Consider the following 19,756-nt stretch of genomic DNA (forward strand, 5'->3'; position numbering starts at 1 on the left):
ATAGAATAAGGGAGAAATCAGAGGAGAGAAATTCAAACCACAAAAGTTGAAACTGAAATTTGCTTCAGAGCAAAGAGACCTTGCTCCCAATGGACCTCACAAAAATTGTCTTCCCCTTAGGGAATAAACAGTGATAAACAGGAATTCTTAAAGACAGTCTGCTTAAAGGTTGGTCCATGTGGGTCCCTCTGGCCTTCTGCTTAATTTCAGTGCTTGTAACCTGGATACATCTGGGAGAACAGTTGTTTAGGTTAAGTGAGAATTTTCTCCTCTGAGATGGGGAGAAAGATAATGTTGGCATGGACTGAGGGAAGAGACAGACAAACCTCATCGAAGCCTCAAGACTCAAGAGGTGCATTTTCTGTTTGCAAGGAGCTCTTAGATTAGTTTGTATATCCTAGCTCTGTGATACTTAAAATGACAAAGAAAGCTCACTTAGGGAGATGAAGCTATTATAGCAAATGAATAGGCAAAGATATACCAAGCAAAATGAACTCAATGATTTTTTAAAAAATCAAGTAATGTGTAATTTAGAGTCTAATGCATCAGATAGAAAAACAATAGTAAAAAGTTCCAGTCTACCGGAAGATAGAGCTTAAACCTATTGGGTAATAAGTAGAAGAAACTTAAAAACGTTGAAATATTAGGAAAGAATTACAAAATACAAGGACAATTTGACAAATCTACAGTATTCCCAAAATTGATACTCATTTGACCACATTTCTTGCTACCATGACATAAAAATAGAAATTCAAAGCAAAAGATATATTTTTTACATCTCTAACCCAATTTATAGCGCCGGAAATTTAAAAAGTTTAGAAAATGCAAAAATCAAACAAGCAGCAATTTATTTTATGACATTCTGAGTTTAAATAATTCATACTAAATTTACAGACTGTTTGATTCAAAGTGACCAAGAATTCCACAAATTAAATCCTGTTTGGTGTGTAAATTTGTAGTCTTAATGGTATCTATTAGCAAATAAAAGGACATCACAAACTGACTTAACCTAGAAAAGAACAATGAAATAAAGCTACAGAGGTAAATGAAACAGAGAGTAAGACCGAAATTTGTTAAATAAACCTCTCCAGTCCCAAAGTAGAAGAGAACACAGAACCCTAAACCTGATTTGTTTAACTGGTAAAAAAAAAAAAAGACAAATAATTGGCAAATCAGAGCGAGATGCACGGAGAGAAGATGTAATGCAAATGATTCTTTGAGAGTAAATGTGAACAGTAGTCTTGGTATCAACAATAAATAAAGTTGAAGAATGTATAATATTATTGTAGAATTGAGATTTGCTTCTTATAAGACATGAAGCATATATGTCGTGTGTGGATTCTATTTAACTCACTTTGCAGTCTTTTGAAATTAAAGTCACAAAGGGCTGACTTTGAATTACTGATTTCAAGTTAAGTACATTCCTAAGGAAGAAATAAAGCCATCTATATATTACAAGATTGTATTGCAAGATAGTGTCTTCAGATGCCTTATGTTTTCTAAAATAACCTTATGTTTTCTAAAATAAATTTGGCAAATAATGCTTTTCTGAAAAGTATATGATTATATTCACTTTATAGATTGGAATATTTCATTTGTATTGTTTTGTTATGAAACAAAATTTCTGTATGCACTAAATTATTTGTGGTTATCCATTCCAGTATTCTTGCCTGCAGAATCCCATGGACAGAGAAGCCTGGTGGGCCATAGTCCATAGCATCACAGGAGTTGGATACAACTGAAGTGACTTTGCATGAATGCATACCTTACACACACACACACACACACACACAGAGAGAGAGGGAGTTTCACTTTTACTAAGTGAATAGTTTCACTTTTGCTAAAATGATCTATAAAAAAAGCATGTATCTACAAATATGGGCTTTTGCATATGACAATAAAAGTGTCTTGACTTTTTAACAATGAATCTAAATTCCATAAATAAATATGTAATAGAGTAAGTATGCCAATAAAAGGGCTTAGAAATTAATGTGAATACCTCTTTGGTTCTTTATAGTACTGCGTAAAGTGTTAGGAAAAGTTAAGGACTAAGTCAATTGTCCTGCGATCATGACTGTGCCTCATAAGGACCATTTTCTCTATAAATTTCTTATTCAAATTTATAATGGAACTCTATTTGCTATCTCCATTAGGAATTCCAGTATATATTTCCAATTCAGTTAGGATGAATCTGGAATATGTGGATCTGGGCAAAGTCACAACTTTCATAAGCACAGAAAAGAAAGCATATTTGTTTTCAAATAGCACACCATTATATATTAAGATGAAAATGTAAGGGATGTAATTATTTATTTTTTAAGATTGTAAGGCAATTTAAATTACAGAATACAAAAGATGAGCTTTAGTCAAATATCTTCTAACCTGATGATTTTTTTCTTCTATATTATCGACTTGAGACACAAGATTTACATTTAGACTTGATTTTTATTTAATTTTTATAAGTAATCAACGTCTGATATCTCATTTGATCCTTATAAAACCATTGTATATGCAAAATATTCTAATTTTGTTAATGGAGAAGCCAATAACCTCAGAGGAGTTCAGAAATTTGTGCAAAGGTAAATAACTAATGCTTCTCTACTGATTCAGAGAATCTGAATCTGCCTGCCGGATTCAGGTTGATTGCCGGAGACAAGGTTCGATTCCTGGGTTGGAAAGATCCTCTGGAGAAGGAAATGGCAATGCGCTCCAGTATTGTTGCCTGGAATATAACATGGACAGAGGAGCCTTGCGGTCTATAGTCCATGAGGTCACCAAAGAGTCAGACATGACTTAGTGCCTTAAAAATAACAACATAACTCGTAAGTGGTGAAACAGTCAGTGTGCTAGCCTGCAGACCCATTTACTCTTGAACTTAATGTTCATAATGGTTTTACTTATAATAAACAATTTTGCACTCTTTTCTTATTACATTTTTAAATCCTTCAGGACAGATTTTATGCAATACCTTTCCCAAGTACTAAATATTTCTTGTAAGCTCTGCATAAATATTTATTAATTGATTTCTGATCCAGACTGGTGCTGGAGGAGGAAAGTTAGTTTTGTTATGTAGGTATCAACCTTTGAACCAGTGAAAGTGAAGTATGTGCCATCAAGTGCAATGTAGCCAAGTATTAATATTTGAAACTTCCAGACAATTTTCTGTATCTAAATGTTCTGCTTTCTGTCTTTCCCATAGTCTAGGCAGAAAACTTAACATTTTGCTTTTACTTTTTGACTTAGATCTCCTATTCTTGATTTTGCTTCTGACTTGACTTTTTCTGCTGATTGATCCGCCTGTTTTAGATCCAGTCATCCCTGCTTTCTGCTTACTTCTCTCATTTCAAGCTTTTGTTTAGATTCTGTGCTATACAGTTGGCCCTCTATATCCACGGGTTCCACATCTACAGATTCAAACAACCAGGGATTGAAAATATTTTTTAAAAATTCCAGACAGCTCCAAAAAGCAAAATGTTGCCACTCACTGGCAACTATTTCCATAACATGTACATTGTATTTATAATTAGTTATATAATGTTTATACTGTATTATATATTACAGGTAATCCAGAGGTGATTTAAAGTATAGGGGAGGATATAGGTAGGTTATATACAAATACTACCCATTTTGTATAAGAGACTTAAGCAACCTCTCAGATTTTGGTATCTTCAGAGGTCCTGGAATCTATTCCCTGTGGATACCGAGGAACGACCATATTCTAAGTTTGATTAACTCAGGCAGAGTGACTCATAAGAAAGAGCTAGGGCATCTTTCTAACTAATTTCAGAATCAGTTATCATTTTTGAGTCTTAATTTTTTAAACTTTTTAAGAGATAATTGCAAATTTGCATGTACTTGTTAAGAAGTAGTACAGATCCCATGTACCCTTTACCTCATTTCCCCTAATGGTAACCTCTTGCAAAATTATAAACGTGACATCACAATTAAGATAATGACATTGGAACAGTCAGGATACAGAATATTTCTATCACTATTCTATAGATTGCTTATGTTGAATTTTGAAAGTTCTTTGTATATTCTAGACACAAGTCTTTTGTTGGTTATGTGGTTTGCAAATATTCTCACCCAGTCTGTAGCCTATCTTTTTATCATCTTCACAGGGTCTTTTAGAGAGTAAAATTTTTTAATTTATATGAGGTCCAAGGTACCAACTTTTTACTTTATGAATTATGTTTTCCAAGTGAAGTGTAATACCTCTTCCCCTGACCCTAGATCCCAAAGAATGTTTTCTATTTTTTTCTAATAGTTTTTGAGTTTTACATTTAACATGTAAGTCTGAGTTATCTTTTGTATGTAGCATAAGATTTAAATCAAGTTTCGTTTTTCCATGTATGCCAATGAATGTTGAATTGATCTAGCGCTGTTGAAAGTGCCATCTTTTCTCCATCAAATTGCTTTTTGCACCTTTGTTGAAAGTGGGTTAGGTGTATTTGTGTGGATCTATTTTTGGATTCTCTGCTCTGTGCCATTGATCTATGTGTCTGTTGCTTTGACAAAACCAAATAGTCTTATTTCTATAGTCGTATGCTGCTGCTAAGTTGCTTCAGTCATGTCCGACTCGGTGCGACCGCATAGACGGCAGCCCACCAGGCTCCCCCATCCCTGGGATTCTCCAGGCAAGAACACTGGAGTGGGTTGCCATTTCCTTCTCCAATGCATGAAAGTGAAAAGTGAAAGTAAGTCGCTCAGTCGTGTCCGACTCTTTGTGACCCCGTGGACTGCAGCCCACCAGGCTCCCTCCATCCATGGGATTTTCCAGGCAAGAGTACTGGAGTGGGGTGCCATTGCCTTCTCCGTTGTATAGTAAGTCTCAAATCAGGTAGACAGATTCTTCCTGCCTTTTTCTTTTTCAAGGTTGTTTAGAAATTCTAGTCCTTCTGCCTTTTCATAAAATTTTAGAGTAATCTTATCATGTCTATAAAACACCTTGCTGAGATTTTGAAACATACTAGTTTGAACCTATAGATCAATTTGGGGAGAATTGACTTCTTTACTTCCAATTCAGGAACAATGTATGTCTCCCCATTTATGAGATATTCTTTGATATATACACTTAGCACTTAATAAGTTTTCAGGACACAAATCCTGTGTATGTTTTGTTAGATTTACTCCTAAGTATTTTCTTTTTTATTGATTGTTATGGTATTATTATTATTATTTTTTAATTTGAGTGTCTGTGTTCATTTCTAGTATATAGGGATAAAATAGATTTAAAAAATAAAAAAAAATAGATTTTAAAATATTCTACCTTGATATAGACTGAATATTTATGTTTCCTCCCCCCACCCCCAATTCATATATTGAAGTTAAATCCCCACTGTGATGGTATTAGGAAGGGGGGCCTTTAAGGTGGAACCTTCATGAACAGGAAAAGTGTTTGTATAAAAGAGACCTTAGAGCACTCCCTTGCCCCTTCTGCCTTGTGAGGACACAGCAGAAAGATGGCCATCTTTGAGCCAGAAAGCGGAAACTCAACAGACAACAAATTTGATGGTGCCATACTCTTGGACTCCCCAGCTTCTAGAACTGTTTGTTTATAAGCCACGCAGTCCAGGATAATTCTGTTATAGCAGACTGAATGGACTAAGAGATACCTGTAACCTTGCTGAACTCATTTATTAATTCTAGGACATTTTATAAATATATATATACTTTTGTGTGTGTGAAATTTCCTACATAGAAAATCATGTCATTTATAAACTTTTATTTATAAATTTCTTTCTGATGTGAATGCATTTTTATTTTCTTGCATAATTGCATAGACTTGAACTTTCAGTACTATGTTGATTATGCATTGTTAGTATGGACATTCTTGCCTTAGTCTCTATTTGAAAAAGTAGCATTCATTATTTAACATTAAATATAGCGTTACCTATAATTTTGCAGATATTCTTTATAAAGTTGAAGAATCTGCCCTCTTATTTCTATTTTTGTATTTTTAAGTATTTATTTGTATTATTTATTTTGGCTGTGCTGGGTCTTAGTTGTGGCACACAGGATCTTTTGTTGTGGTGTGAGAACCCTTAGTTGAGATGTGTGGGATCTTGTTCCCTGACCAGGGATCAAACCCTGGTCAAACCCTGATCAAACTCTGCACAGAGAGTGCAGAGTCTTAGCCATTGGACCACTAAGGAAGTCCCTATTCCTATTTTCTGAGTATCTTTAAACTTATGAATGGATATTAAATTTTGTCAAATATTTTTCTGCATCAATTAATATAATGAAGTGATTTTTCTCTTTTAATGGGCTAGTGTGGTAGATCATATTGATTGATTTTTTCACATTGAAAAAGCTATCATCCCTGGAATAAACCTCACTTGGTCATGGTTTGTAATTATTTTTTATATGTTGCTGAACTCTATTTGCTTATATTTATTAGAAATTTTGGCATCTATATTCATGAGGAATATCAATATTTTTTTTTAATTGACATGACAGTTAACAGTTTATTTTCTTTATTTAAAAAAATTTTTTTTTTCTTGGCTGTGCTGGATCTTCATTGCTGTCTGGGCTTTTCTTTAGTTGCAGCGAGCAAGGGCTACTCTCTAGTTGCAATACGAGGGCTTCTCATTGGAATAGCTTCTCCTGTTGCCAAGTGTAAGCTCTAGGGCGTGCGAGCTTCAGTAATTGCAGCACATGGGTCAGCAGTTGTGGCTCTTGGGCTCTAAAGAAAAGGTTCAGTAGTTGTGGCACATGGGTTTAGTTGCTTGAGGCATGTGGCGTCTTCCCAGATCAGGGATCAAACCCATGTCTCCTGCATTGGCAGGTGGATTCTTTACCACTGAGCAACCAGAGAAGCTTGGATATTGATATTTTTTGTACTGTTTTTGTTTTGGTATCAGGATAATCCTTGCTTCATAAAGTGAATTTGTGAGTACTTCCTTCCTCTTCGGTTTTTTTTGTTTTTTGGAAGAGAGTGTATAAAATGGGTATTAGTTACTGCTTAAATGTTTGGTAGAATTTTCCAGTGAAACCAGCCTAAAAATTTCTATTTGGGGGATTTTTAGTTAGGAATTAAATTCTTTGTATCTGTAAGGCTGTTCATATTTTCTATCTCATATTCTATTTTGCTAGTTCATGGTTTTTTTTGAGGAATTAATTCATCGTATCTGAGTTGTCAAACATTTCTGTGTAGAATTGTTCATCGTATTCTCTTAAAAGCCTTTCTAATGTCTACAAGATCTGTGGTGGTAACCCTTACATTGGTTACATTTATTCTCCTCCTTCTTTTCTGTTAGACCTTTGATTAAGTTTTGTTGATTTTGGTAATTGTTTCAAAAAATCAACTATTTGCAACATTGATTTTTTTAGAGTGTTTTTCTGTTTTTAAATTTCATTTTTTATTTATTTTTTTTACTTTTGTTTGTGCTCATCTTCCTTGCTGTGCATAGGTTTTATCTAGTTGTGGTGAGCAGGGGCTACTCCCTAGTTGTGGCTCATAGGCGCTAAAGAGTAGATTCAGTAGCTTGGTGCACAGTCTTTTTGCACTGTGGCGTGTGGAATTATTCTGGAACAGGGATCACACCTGTGTTCCCTGCATTGGCAGACAGATTCTTAACCAGTGGACCACCAGGGAAGTCCATGTTTTTAATTTCTTTTTTTTTTTTTAATGTACTTTATTGTTTCTTCCTTCTGGCTTCTTTGGGCTTATTTTACTTTTCTTTTTCTAAGTTCTTGGGGTAGGATTTTAGATTATTCATTTGAGGCCTCTCCTCTGTGCCAACATATGCATTTAGTGCCATACATTTCCCTCTAGTGTTGCTTTATCTATGTTGTGTGCTTTTTTCAATATGTGCGGGGCTTCCCTGCTGGCTCAGCGGTAAAGAATCTGCCTGCAGTGCAGGAGACTGCCTGCCATGCAGAAGACACAGATCCCTAGGTAAAACAATCCCCTGGAGAAGGAAACGACAACATACTCCAGTATTCTTGCCTGGGAAATCCCATGTACAGAGGAGCCTGGTGGGTCCATGGGGTCACAAGAGTCGGACAGGACTTAGGGTCTAAACCACCACCAGGTATATTATTTTTTTCATTTTCATGCAGTTCATTGTGCTTTTTTGGATTTCCTCTGAGATTTCCTCTTGGAATTATTTAGAAGTATGTTGTTGGATTGTCAAGTATTTGGAGATTTCCCTTGTATCTTCTGTCACTAATTCCTGATTTGGTTCCATTGTGGTCAGTGAACTCATGCTACATGATTTCAGTTCTTTTAAACCTGATGAGATTTATTTGTTGTTATTTATTTATTTACCTTGTTCTAGGTTCTGTGGGTATTGGAAATTAATGTACATTCTGATGGTTGTTAGTAGAATATTTTATAAATGTTGATTAGATTCTGTTGGCGGATGAGTCAGCTTATTCTGTATCCTTCCTAGTTTCCGTGTAACTGTTCTATCAATAGGACAAAAAGGGGGTTTTGAGTCTCCAACTATAGTTGTCAATTTGGGTACTTTTCCTTTCATTTCTGTCAGATTTTGTTTCACATGTTTTTCATCTTTGCTGTTTGGGTATGAGCACATTTAGGGTGGTTATATCTTCTTGGTGATTTGGCTTTTTATCATTATTTAATGTCCCTCTGTATGCCTGGTAATCTTTATTTCAGTTACTGTGCTTTATACTTCTAAAATTTCCATTTTGTTTATCTTTATATCTTCTATTTGTTTGATGAGATTGTCTTTTCCATTTATTTCAGGTGGCTTTACACTTGCTCATTAAAGCATTTTTAGGAAGTCTGCTTTCAGTTTTTTCTCAAATAATTAACAGCATCTTTGTCATCTTGGTTTTGGCATCTGTTGGTTGCATTTTATCATTTAGTTTGAGACCTTCCTGGTTCTTGGAATGACTAGTGGACATTTTATGGGTCTCTGAAATTTATTTAACCTTTCTGGTTTGGCTGGTTTCCTCTGACTCTGTTTGGATGGGAGAAGGTAAGAGGGCAGTAGAAATTTAGGTTCTCACTCAGCCTGCATTGTCTCCTCTTTACTGCTGAGCAGGAATGGGAATTCTGGCCCTCTACTCGGCTTCTGCTGGTATCTCTCTGTTGGGGAGGTGTAGCAAAGCCACCGTAGTCTCCACGCGTGGCCTCCGCTGACTGTAGAGGTGGAGGGGTGTCACATGGTTATGGCGAAAGTTCTGTCTCTCTACCAGGCCTCCTCTGACACTACCATAACAGTGTTGGGGGGATACCTTGTTACTGCCTGTTGGTTATACAAATCCAGATTCCTCATGTGGTCTCCACCAACACCAGAGAGGAGAAGGTAGGAGTTCCCTACTCAGCCTGCTCTGAGACCAGTAGAAGTGGGCTCCTTTGTTACCGCAGGTGAGGGTGGAAATCTGTATTCCCCACTTGACACTTGCTGGTGTCGGGGAAGTAAGGGCTGAAGGTTATTGTGTGGTGTTTGACTGGAGTAGGATTTTTGCCTAACAGCTTTCCATCTTGTTGGGCTGTCCTTTCTCTTTTCTTTTGGTTAGAGGGACCACGCTTTTGTTGAGGCTTTTTATGTCTGTGTCCTTTGGTGTTTCTTAGTTGTGAGTTCTTTTGTTCCAAGTCTGGGATATATATGAAGTAAAAAGGAAATCCAGTGAACTAGTTACTGTGTCTTTTCTTGGGCCCTGAGAGCCACCGCTATTTTGCCTCATTCTCTTTCAGTTTTCTTATGTTTGCTTCAAATATAACATCTATGGAGTTTAGTTGTGCTTAACTGGAGACACAGGGATAAGTATATTTACTCCGTCTTCCCAGGGTTGGAAGTCCCTCTGAACTTTATTTTATTTATAAAATATATACCATAAAATCTATTAACTGGTTTTCTACTAGAGAAATTTATAAACATTTTTGATTCATAGATAGACATGTACTAAAATTATAAAGACATATAATGATATTATTATATTATCATTACTGGTGGTAAGGGTGTACATACACACATATATATGTATTTGAAATGTATGTATTTTGAAAGGAAATGACAGTGAGCACAAAAATGTTCATAAAAATGGCTAAAGCTACATAGAAAATTAATAAGCACCAAATTCTTCTCTCAGATGCTTCTTGCTATAACTTCCTGGAAAATCATTTGTGAAATGCATCTCCTGTCTTATGACATCATAATTATATGGACGGTGTTTTTATCTAAATAAGCAATAATTGCTTGCTGCTCAGATCATATCAATATAATCGAGTCTGCCCATTGTACAATGGCAGTAAGAACTTCTAGCAAGCAAACTACTTCCTGCTGTTGCCATTGGAAGATGAGAGAAGCTCCAGAACATTATTTTTGTGCAGCAGGGGATACATACCAAGCTTATAGTACTTTTTCACTGCATAAACCCACTTTAGAGTTGTACTTTATAGTCTATTAAGTAAGAAGTGAATTGAAAATAATGCTTCTCTTGAGAGGTCAGTATTACATTTGTCATAAAATGTGTACCTTTTGAGCTGTTAACAGTTATTCCTTGTACTCATTTATCAGAGTGATTAGAGCTATATTCTCTAGTTCTTTTAGAATGGTTTGCAAACTAGAAGAGTTACAAACATAAGGCTAAAGAATTACTGAAAGGGACATTGAGAAACTTCAATTAGTATTCTACTTTACTTTTTTATTTTTTTTGTTTTTTCTTATAAAATTAATAAAACAAGGTATATTTTTAAGAAGAAAACTAGAGTCTAGGATTTTTTTTTTATTGTTGTTGCTGTGGTTTCATTAGGGACAAATGAATATAATATGTTTTTTATCCCTATTGTGGGAAAATGGGGGTGTAGTGGAGGGGTAAATTGGGGTGGTAAGGCACCACATTAATATTTCTAAAAGTCTGAACTCTGCTTACATTACCCCCATCACTACAGGTAAACAGCTTTGCCATCTTATGCCCTTTCCAGACAAGTGAAAGAAGAGTTATTTCTTGAATTTGAAAAGGACAAATAGCCCTCTGTGAATGTAATTTCTCAAGAGAAATGGGTTTAGAGCTGTAGATTTTTGAAATGGCAAGACTTTGATTGAGCCCAAAACACTATAGAGTCCTAGAGGAAGACCAGATGTTTGATGGAGCCAAATACCAAGGACCATGACTTTGGGAAATAAAGTAAAAGATTCCAGTGCCCAAGGCAGGAAAACAGTTAATCTTCAATGAACACGTGGGCTTGGTCAGGGAGCATTTTCTCAGTGTCCAATTCTCACTAAACTCAGTTCTTCTTCAAGTTTTCTAGACAAAATATGCCTCCCTGGAACTCTAATAAATCCCTAGAGATCATTAAGCTTCCTTGACTCTACCACCTACCACCTCAAAATATAATACATGAATAAGTTAGAATTTTCTGTGACCCTTTTGTGACAAGAAAAAATAAACCCTATTATGTTATTTTGATTGTTTTAAATTTACATCTTGACTTTTCTTCCACTTGAATTCATAACCAAATTCATAACTATCGCATATATGCCTATTAAACAATACTTAAAAAGATAATGTGACTCCTAGTTTAAAATTAGTTTAAATTGATAGATCACTTGTCCTTTTTTTTTTCTTTATTCTATTTCATGCACTAAAGGTACAGTGGCCTTTCAAATAAAACTTCTGTAAAATATAAAAGTATTAGTCACTCAGTTGTGTCCAACTCTTTGCAACCCCTTGACTGTAGCCCACCAAGCTCCTCTGTCCATGGAATTCTCTAGGCAATAATACTGGAGTGAGTAGCCATTCCCTTCTCCAGGAGATCTTCCCAACCCTGGGATTAAAGCCTTGTTTCCTGCATTGCAGGAAGACTGTCTACCATCTGAGCCACCAGGGAAGCCAATGCATTGGCATCTTAGAGGTGTGATCGCTTACCTTGATTATCACCTTTTAGAACTGAAAAGTTGAAAGGTACAGGTGGGTTCTCTGGCAGAGGCTAGTTTTTCTTTTCCAGTTGTTGAGGTGTATGATATTATCCAGCGAGAACAAGTAAGGAAGCAATTCTTTGTTACATCTCTAGGATGCCTGGGACCCTGTGTCTTATATCTTGGAACTAAATTCATCCAGAATTTAGTAAGATCTAATTTAGTAAGTAAGTAAGATCTAATTTAGAAGAAATATGAGTGAATTAAAAACTATCAGTCATACATTGATTGACAAATTTATTAGACACCTATACTCCTTTATTCATAAATAATGATTTACATGCTCAGGAAGCAGTGATAAAATTCAAATTTTTCTTTTAAATATTACTTTCAGTGAGAAGACTGATATTCTGGGAAACACAAGTTGTTTCATGTGATTTCACATGGTAAATATACTATAGGAATGAAAAAATTGACAATTCTCTGTCAGCTGCTTGACTTTTCCCTCACTTGGTGGTAAAAATGAACTGGCTTGCAAAGCACTGTACAGGTTTCAACTGACCAGACTCATTGAAAAAGAAACTGTTAATATTTTCACTATTCAACATTAGCAGGAATTGTTCTCATTCCATTTTTCAAAGTTACCAGATGCACTGCATAATGAGAATCACTGCTCTTATTTTTGGTTGGAATGGGCAATGGTAGGGTAAATTCTTGTCAACATAGATGTCAGTCTGTTCTTTTGGAAGCTATTAATTTTGTATAAATTATTGATTAGGAATTTTGCCACTGACCACTAAATAACAGATTCGCTGACAAGTAAAAGACCTTTCAAATACACTTAGTTGACACCAAATGACCTCCACCCAATATTAAAGTTTTCTCAGATGTCTACATTTGTAGCCAGCTCATCTGTATGTCCATGGAAAATTGAATTTGTTCAAAAGTTTTAGGAGATCTGCTTTATCATAGTTCATAAAGGTAGTTAACTTGCCAACCCCTCAAGCCAAATAATCTTTGGTTGCATCTGATTGTCATATGTTGCATAGGCATAACCCCAAATTGTTAAACTCTACAAGGATATAGTTATAACCCTCATCTCAGAGGGTTGTAACCCAAGATATTTTATCAGTTGCTTTTCTGTATTTTAAACTGTGCTTGAATACTGTTGGTTTTTTTTTTTTTTTTTCCTTTGCTTAGTGTTATGACCTTGGCAGAGTAACCTGACTTCTCTGATACTGATTTCTCTCTTCTAAAATGAAAACAGGTTACTTCTGAATTACTTGCTTCTATTATATTAGTTTTCTAGAGCTGCCTTAGAAGGTATCACAGACTGGCTGGTTGAAACAGCAGAAATTTATTTTCTTACAGTTTTAGTGGCTAGAAGACCAAGATCAAGGTCTCAACTCAAGTTTGTTTCTTCTGGCTTCTCTCTCCTTGGCTGGTAGATGGGCATCTTTTCCCTGTGATTTCACATGGTTTCCTTCTGTGTCTGCCTCTTGTATCTCTTCTTTCTATGACATCAGTCATATTGGAGCAGGACCCAGCTATGATCTCTTTTCAGTGTAATTACTCATTTAAAAGCCCTATCTGCAAATACAGACACATTCTGAAGTGTTGGGGTTTAATTAGAACTTCAGTGTATGAATTTGAAGGGGACACAATTCATCCTGTAACATCTGCTAAAATTGTTTTTAATACATTTAGGGAAATACAGCTTTTTAATTTTATTTTCAATTAATTCCTTCTTAAACCAACTGTGCAAGCAAAATGGTTCTGTTTTAAAAATCTTGAATACAGAAACAATGGATCAGTGTACTGAAATTGAGATCACTTTTCTTTTAAAATAGACTATTGTCATTAAAAGAGTAATACCAATAAAGATCAATAGTTTTCCTTTGCAACACCAATAACCAATTAAGAAATGTGATGAGAAAATTAAACCCATTCATAATAATAATATAAACTGCCACACAAACTACAAAATATGTGTGAATAAATTTCAGAAGGATGGAAGTTACACAAAAAGTATGAAGCTTAATAGGAGGATATGAGAAACTTGAAGAAATGGAGATGCTTTTATACTTTATGATTTAAAATATTAGTTTACTAAAATTTATTTATTTGGTATATCCTTAACTAGAGGAAGAGGAAATATGAAATTTCATTTGATGATAATAATAATAATCATAGTAATGGCTAATCAGAAGCCTTTTCTGAATATTTACCATTTGTAAGTTCCTCAAGTTCCTCAAATACGTATTACTTGTTAGGTTCAAATATTTCTCAAATGGTTACTCTTTATAAGATCCTATGTAAACCTTCATATCACTAAATACATTGGTTTCCTTAACTGTAAAATAGAAATACTAATTGTTCTAGTAAGACATGAAGTGTTAGAAAGTTTGGGATTCTATTGAAACTGTTAGAACTCTATAAGAAAGCTATTGTTAATATGACTATATGAAGATTAACATTTTTGTAACAAAAGCATCATTAATAGAGATGAATGGCAGTCAGAAATAAAACATACATGAAATATGACAAATTGTGTCTAAAACATCTAATGTGTGTGTGTGTGTGTGTGCTCAGTCGTATCTGACTCCTGCGACCCCGTGGAGCCCACTAGACTCCTTTGTTCGTGAAATTTCCGGGAAGAATACTGGAGCAGGTTGCTGTTTCCTGCTTCAGGGGGTCTTCCCAACCCAGGGAATGAACTCACGTCTCCTGCATTGGCAGGTGGATTCTTTACCACTGTGCCACCTGGGAAGCCCAAATATTTAATAGATATAACCAATCAGTATATGAGACAGTTTAATGTAAGTAACATTGAACAGTTTTTATGTACCACATATTGTCCTAAAACAGCAATCCTATTTTGATTAGTGTTATTATTCACCTCAATGAAGACCTTAATCCTCTCTTATTGCACACAAATTTTGTCTAGTGATTATAATATAATGACTATTGTTTTTGTAGCAAGGCTTTTTGAGCTATTGAAATATTCCTTGTAATGGATTGTTAAAACTGTAATTATGAAGTCAAAGGCCAATAATGTGACAGCTCCCCATGCTTTCAGTACAGGTTATATCAATTACACTGCCCCGTAAATGTTTATTTATATAATGTTTATTAAGAGCAGCCTTTCTGATTGATGTGAAACCACTTAGAAATAGCATGACAAAATTGGCTTACTAAGTTTTTGTTGACACTAACATTTGAGAAAATATCTCCTTTATTTCACATGTCGTTTCTTTATATATTGTTGTTCTTTCTTGAATTTAGGATGATAAGAAATCATGTTCATTGTAGTCTTAGTTCTGGACTCAGCACTGTAGCATAAATGCCTTGTCCTTCACCCAAATTTTAATTTCCAGTGAGTAGTTTTTTTTCCTCTTTGATTTGTTTTAACCATGTGAATGGCTTTGACTCGCAAATTTAAAATGGCATTTTGAAAATTGTATCTGAAAAAGGAAAAAATAGAGGTGGAAAAGGCTTGGCTTCCAGAGACTACTGAAAGGATGGGATAGGGACAGGAAAAAAAATTTGGCATTAATATTAATATATGACAGATTTTAAACATTATTCAGATGTTATTTCCAAGAATTTTTAATACATTTACTTCAATAGTATGATACATAGTTTCTTCTTTTTCCATGAAATTTGTCATATCCTTTCTTTTAAGAGGCATTATTTTGAGATCATTTTATATTTACAGAAAACTTAGATAAATAATATAGGGAGTTCCCACTTACATATCACCTAACTTCTCTTGATGTTAATATCTTTCATAACTGTAATATAATTGTGAGAACCATTGTATATGTAATAGTTTGCATCTACTAACCCCAAACTCCCAGTCCATCCTTCCTCTATCCTCTTCCTTCTGGGCAACCACAAATCTGTTTCTCTGTGTCTGTATGATTTTTCTGTTTCATAGATAAGTTCATTTGAGCTATATTTTAGATTCTACATGTAAGAATATCATATGCTATTTGTCTTTCTCTTTCTGACTTACTTCACCTAGTATGATAATCTCTCTAGTTGCATCCAGGTTGCCACAAATGGCATTTTTTTTTCTTTTTATGACTGAGTAGTATTCCATTGTATATATGTACTACATCTTTATCATTCATCTGCTTTCATGTCTTGGCTATTGTGAATAGTGTCACTGTGAGCACAGGAATGAAGGTAACTTTTGGAATTACAGTTTTGTCTGGGTATATGCCCAGGAGTGGGAGTGCTAGATTATCAAGAAATTCTCTTTTTAGTTTTCTGAGGAACCTGCACCAACTTAACATTTCCACCAACAGTTTAGGAAGGTTCCCTTTTCTCCACACCTTCTCCAGCATTTGTTACTTACTGACTTTTTAATGATGACCATTCTGATTGGTGTGAGGTGATACCTCATTGTAGTTTTGATTTGCATTTTTCTAATAATTAGTGATGGGCATTTCTGCTTGTGCTTTTTAGCCATTGGTATGTCGTCTTTGTAGAAATGTCTGTTTAACTCTGCTGCCCATTTTTCATTTGTTTTCCTGTTGTTGAGTTGTATGAGCTGTTGGTATATTTTGGAAATTAAGCCCTTGTCAGTCACATCATTTTCATCTATCTTCTGCAGTTTCTTAATCCATTTATCTGTTAAAGAAAACTTTAGGTTGTAGTAGGTTTTAATTGCAAATCTAATTTCTTTATCAGTAATAGCACTATTCAGATTTTCTACTTTTTCTTGTATCAGTTTTGTCAGGTGTATTTCTAAGAGATTTGTTTAGTTATTCTAACTTGTCAAATTTGTTGATGCATAGTTGTTTATAATATCTTTGTTTCATCTTTGTAATATTTCTAATCTGTAATGATAGCTGCCTTTTCTTTCCTATAACTGGAAATATGTATTTTCTCTGTATTTTATTCATCAGTCTTGCATGAGGTTTTTCAACACTTAAAAAAGTTTTTCAAAAAACAGACTGGTGACTTTGTTGAGGTTCCCTATTTTGTATCTGCCACTTTTGTTACTGATTTCTTCTTAACACTATTTTTTCTTTTTTTCCTATTTCTCCTTGAGGTTGAGCTACAGTATTTTCCTAGCTTCTTGAGATGAAAGCTTAGATCATTGACTCTTGATTTTTCATTTAATTCAAAATATTACCGAATTTTCATTGTGACAAAATTTGTCACATAGGATATTTTTAGAATTTTGATGCTAAACATTAAATTATTGAATATTTTATTTAATCTGATATTTCAGGCATTTACAAACATTATTCTGCCTAAGATTGATGCTAAGCAATATTAAGACTCCCTGTGAATATTTGTGGCCAGAAAAATTACTCAAATTCAAATAATTTTAATTTTTGTTAGCGTTTATAGGTTGTTTCTCTCTATGGTCAGCATTTTATGTTCATAAAACCTGAGCGCAATGATAGACATTTCATTCTAAGGTTCTCACTCATGTTTTTTTCTCACAAACCTGCTTTTCCTTTTAGTTTGATATTGAATCAAGATTAGTATATTCTCTGTTGCTTTTAAGTTTACATAGAAATGAAGTTACACAAAAGGAATATAAAGAATGTAACATGATTTCATCTAAAGGTTAGTGAGATAGATTGAATAGTTTGGGTTTGGAGTTTACCTCTAGTTTCTACTAGCTTTTTTATATCAGATAAATTAATTAAACCTTCCTAGAGTATCTTCATCTGTGAATTGGGGATAGTTAATATAGCTATGGGCTTCCCTGGTGGCTCAGAGGTTAAAGCGTCTGCCTGCAATGCCGGAGACCTGGATTCGATCCCGGGGTCGGGAAGATCCCCTGGAGAAGGAAATGGCAACCCACTCCAGTATTCTTGTCTGGAGAATCCCATGGATGGAGGAGCCTGGTGGGCTGCAGTCCATGGGGTTGCAAAGAGTCAGACACGACTGACTCTTTTCAGTATAGCTATAGGTATCTGGAAGACTCTGTCACCAATTCTATTTTAAGTGTATTACTGTTTTTCCACATCATCTCCCCTTAAAGATGTCACTTTGAGGACCTTCACTGTTTACCTTTATTCCAATGGTCTTCAGTATTTTTCTGTTATGGTTCCTGGATTTCCAGACAGTTTATGTCTTGTGTAAATAGCATATATGGTACATGCCTTCTTATTATCACCATTTGATCAATCATAGAATAGAATCTGTCTTCCTTACTTCAAGTTGATAGAAATTTCATGTTTATATATAGATAGTGCCTCTATTCTATACTTTCTTATATTCTTCATTTAGTGTACAAACAATGGAACTTAATTCAATAAGAAGGGAATTAATTATTATCTATGAATGTAAATAATAATAATGATAATGATTGTAACAATTATTGTATATATTAATCACCTCCTATATATAAAGTTCTATCTTAAGCACTTTATATGTATGTAATTTAATTTTTCAAACTAACACTATACTATGTATTCAAGGGCTGTTATCCTCTAGTATAATTGTGACTCATGTTTGATAATTCATTGAATAATAAATAGATTCATATTTTATATATTGGAAATCCTTATACTAGATTTCTATAAAATTGCTTCTATAGATGGTTGTATGTTCACAGTGCCATTTTTATCAAATGTGCTATGTGGCATAAGAGAGCAGATACCTTTCTTTTAAGTCTAATTTAATATTTAGGATAAAAGAATTGGTTCAGATTTGTAAATTGTAAGAAATTTATAGTAGAAAGAGACCAAAACATGTGTGAGAGGATTTTGTGTGAGTTTTAGTGGGAAACTATGTAATCTTGGGAAGTTATAAAACTTAACAAATCTAGGCTTCTCTATCCTTCCAAATTAAATAAGTAAAAAAAAATATGATAACTTGACAGGCCATTACAAATACATTAATAATGAATTTAAAATATACTTTTAAGTGGGCATTATATAAATATTTTCACAAGTGTGGGTTTTTTAGAGTGAAATACAGTATATTAATAGATACAGTATTACAAATGAAGAATATAAATCAACATATTTGAATGCAACGGAATGTTCTTCCCATTCCTCATTTTTTTTTTGGCTCTTTCTGGATGAGCAACTAAAGAAAGCTGCTGATTTTGTATTTGTGAGCAGCAGAGCGGTATAATAAGTGAAGTGAATATTTTGGGGGAAGAAGGTTTAGTATTGCGACAGCTGGTTCAGGCTGTTCCTTTATCAGAAATAGTGCCTCTAGACTATCAAAAATAGGAATAGGAACTTAAAATATAATTTTCACTCCATCAAGTAAACTTTGCCCTTTTCCCCTTCTTACATTCATCTCTGTATCTCCCAACTTACAACTGTGCACATTTTGGCTTTTCCCCCCTGCACATGAGATCTTATTATGTAGTATCAAATAGAAGAAAGATTTGGATACTTCAGTATATTTTGCAAGCTTAGTTTTAATCTCTGATTTTGATGGCCTCCTTAAAAATTCTCTGCTTAAAGTTGGAGAAATGCTCAGCATTTCAAGCTTATTGAACATAATCTTGACTAAGTAAATTTCCTTAATTTCAGGCATTTTTGTAAATCTCTTGACAATAGAGAATCTTTTGACAATTAGTCCCTACATTTAAGTTGAGTGGTTTTGCAGAGATGTTGGCAGGGGATCCCTCAGAATTTCAGAACAAGGATTATTTTAGTATGGGGAGGATGGCACTGGGTCAGCAACAGTGTTCAGAATTTATATCATGTTTGACTTCCAGAGAAGTCATAGTATTTGAAATGCAACTGATTACAAATTAAAGGCAACGACCAAAAGCTAGTGATGTCCAAGCTGCTTCTAGCCAAGTTTAGAACTTTGCTTAGTACTATTGGGTGTCCCTGGAGGGACTGTAATCTTGGACAACAGGCGAAATGTGACAAAGGAAAAAGGATCTTTTTTTTCACATGAAACAAATGCCAATTCTTTAATTGGAT

General features: G+C 34.5%; 1 protein-coding gene across 7 annotated transcripts in view; it reads left to right on the forward strand.

Annotated features, from left to right (window-relative positions):
* Positions 1-19,756, forward strand: part of KCNJ3 (potassium inwardly rectifying channel subfamily J member 3) — a 193,608-nt gene that overhangs the window by 58,243 nt on the left and 115,609 nt on the right. The gene's annotated exons all lie outside the window — the stretch shown is intronic.

Source organism: Cervus canadensis, chromosome 15, assembly GCF_019320065.1.
Source record: "Cervus canadensis isolate Bull #8, Minnesota chromosome 15, ASM1932006v1, whole genome shotgun sequence".
NCBI classification, from domain to species: Eukaryota; Metazoa; Chordata; class Mammalia; order Artiodactyla; family Cervidae; genus Cervus; species Cervus canadensis.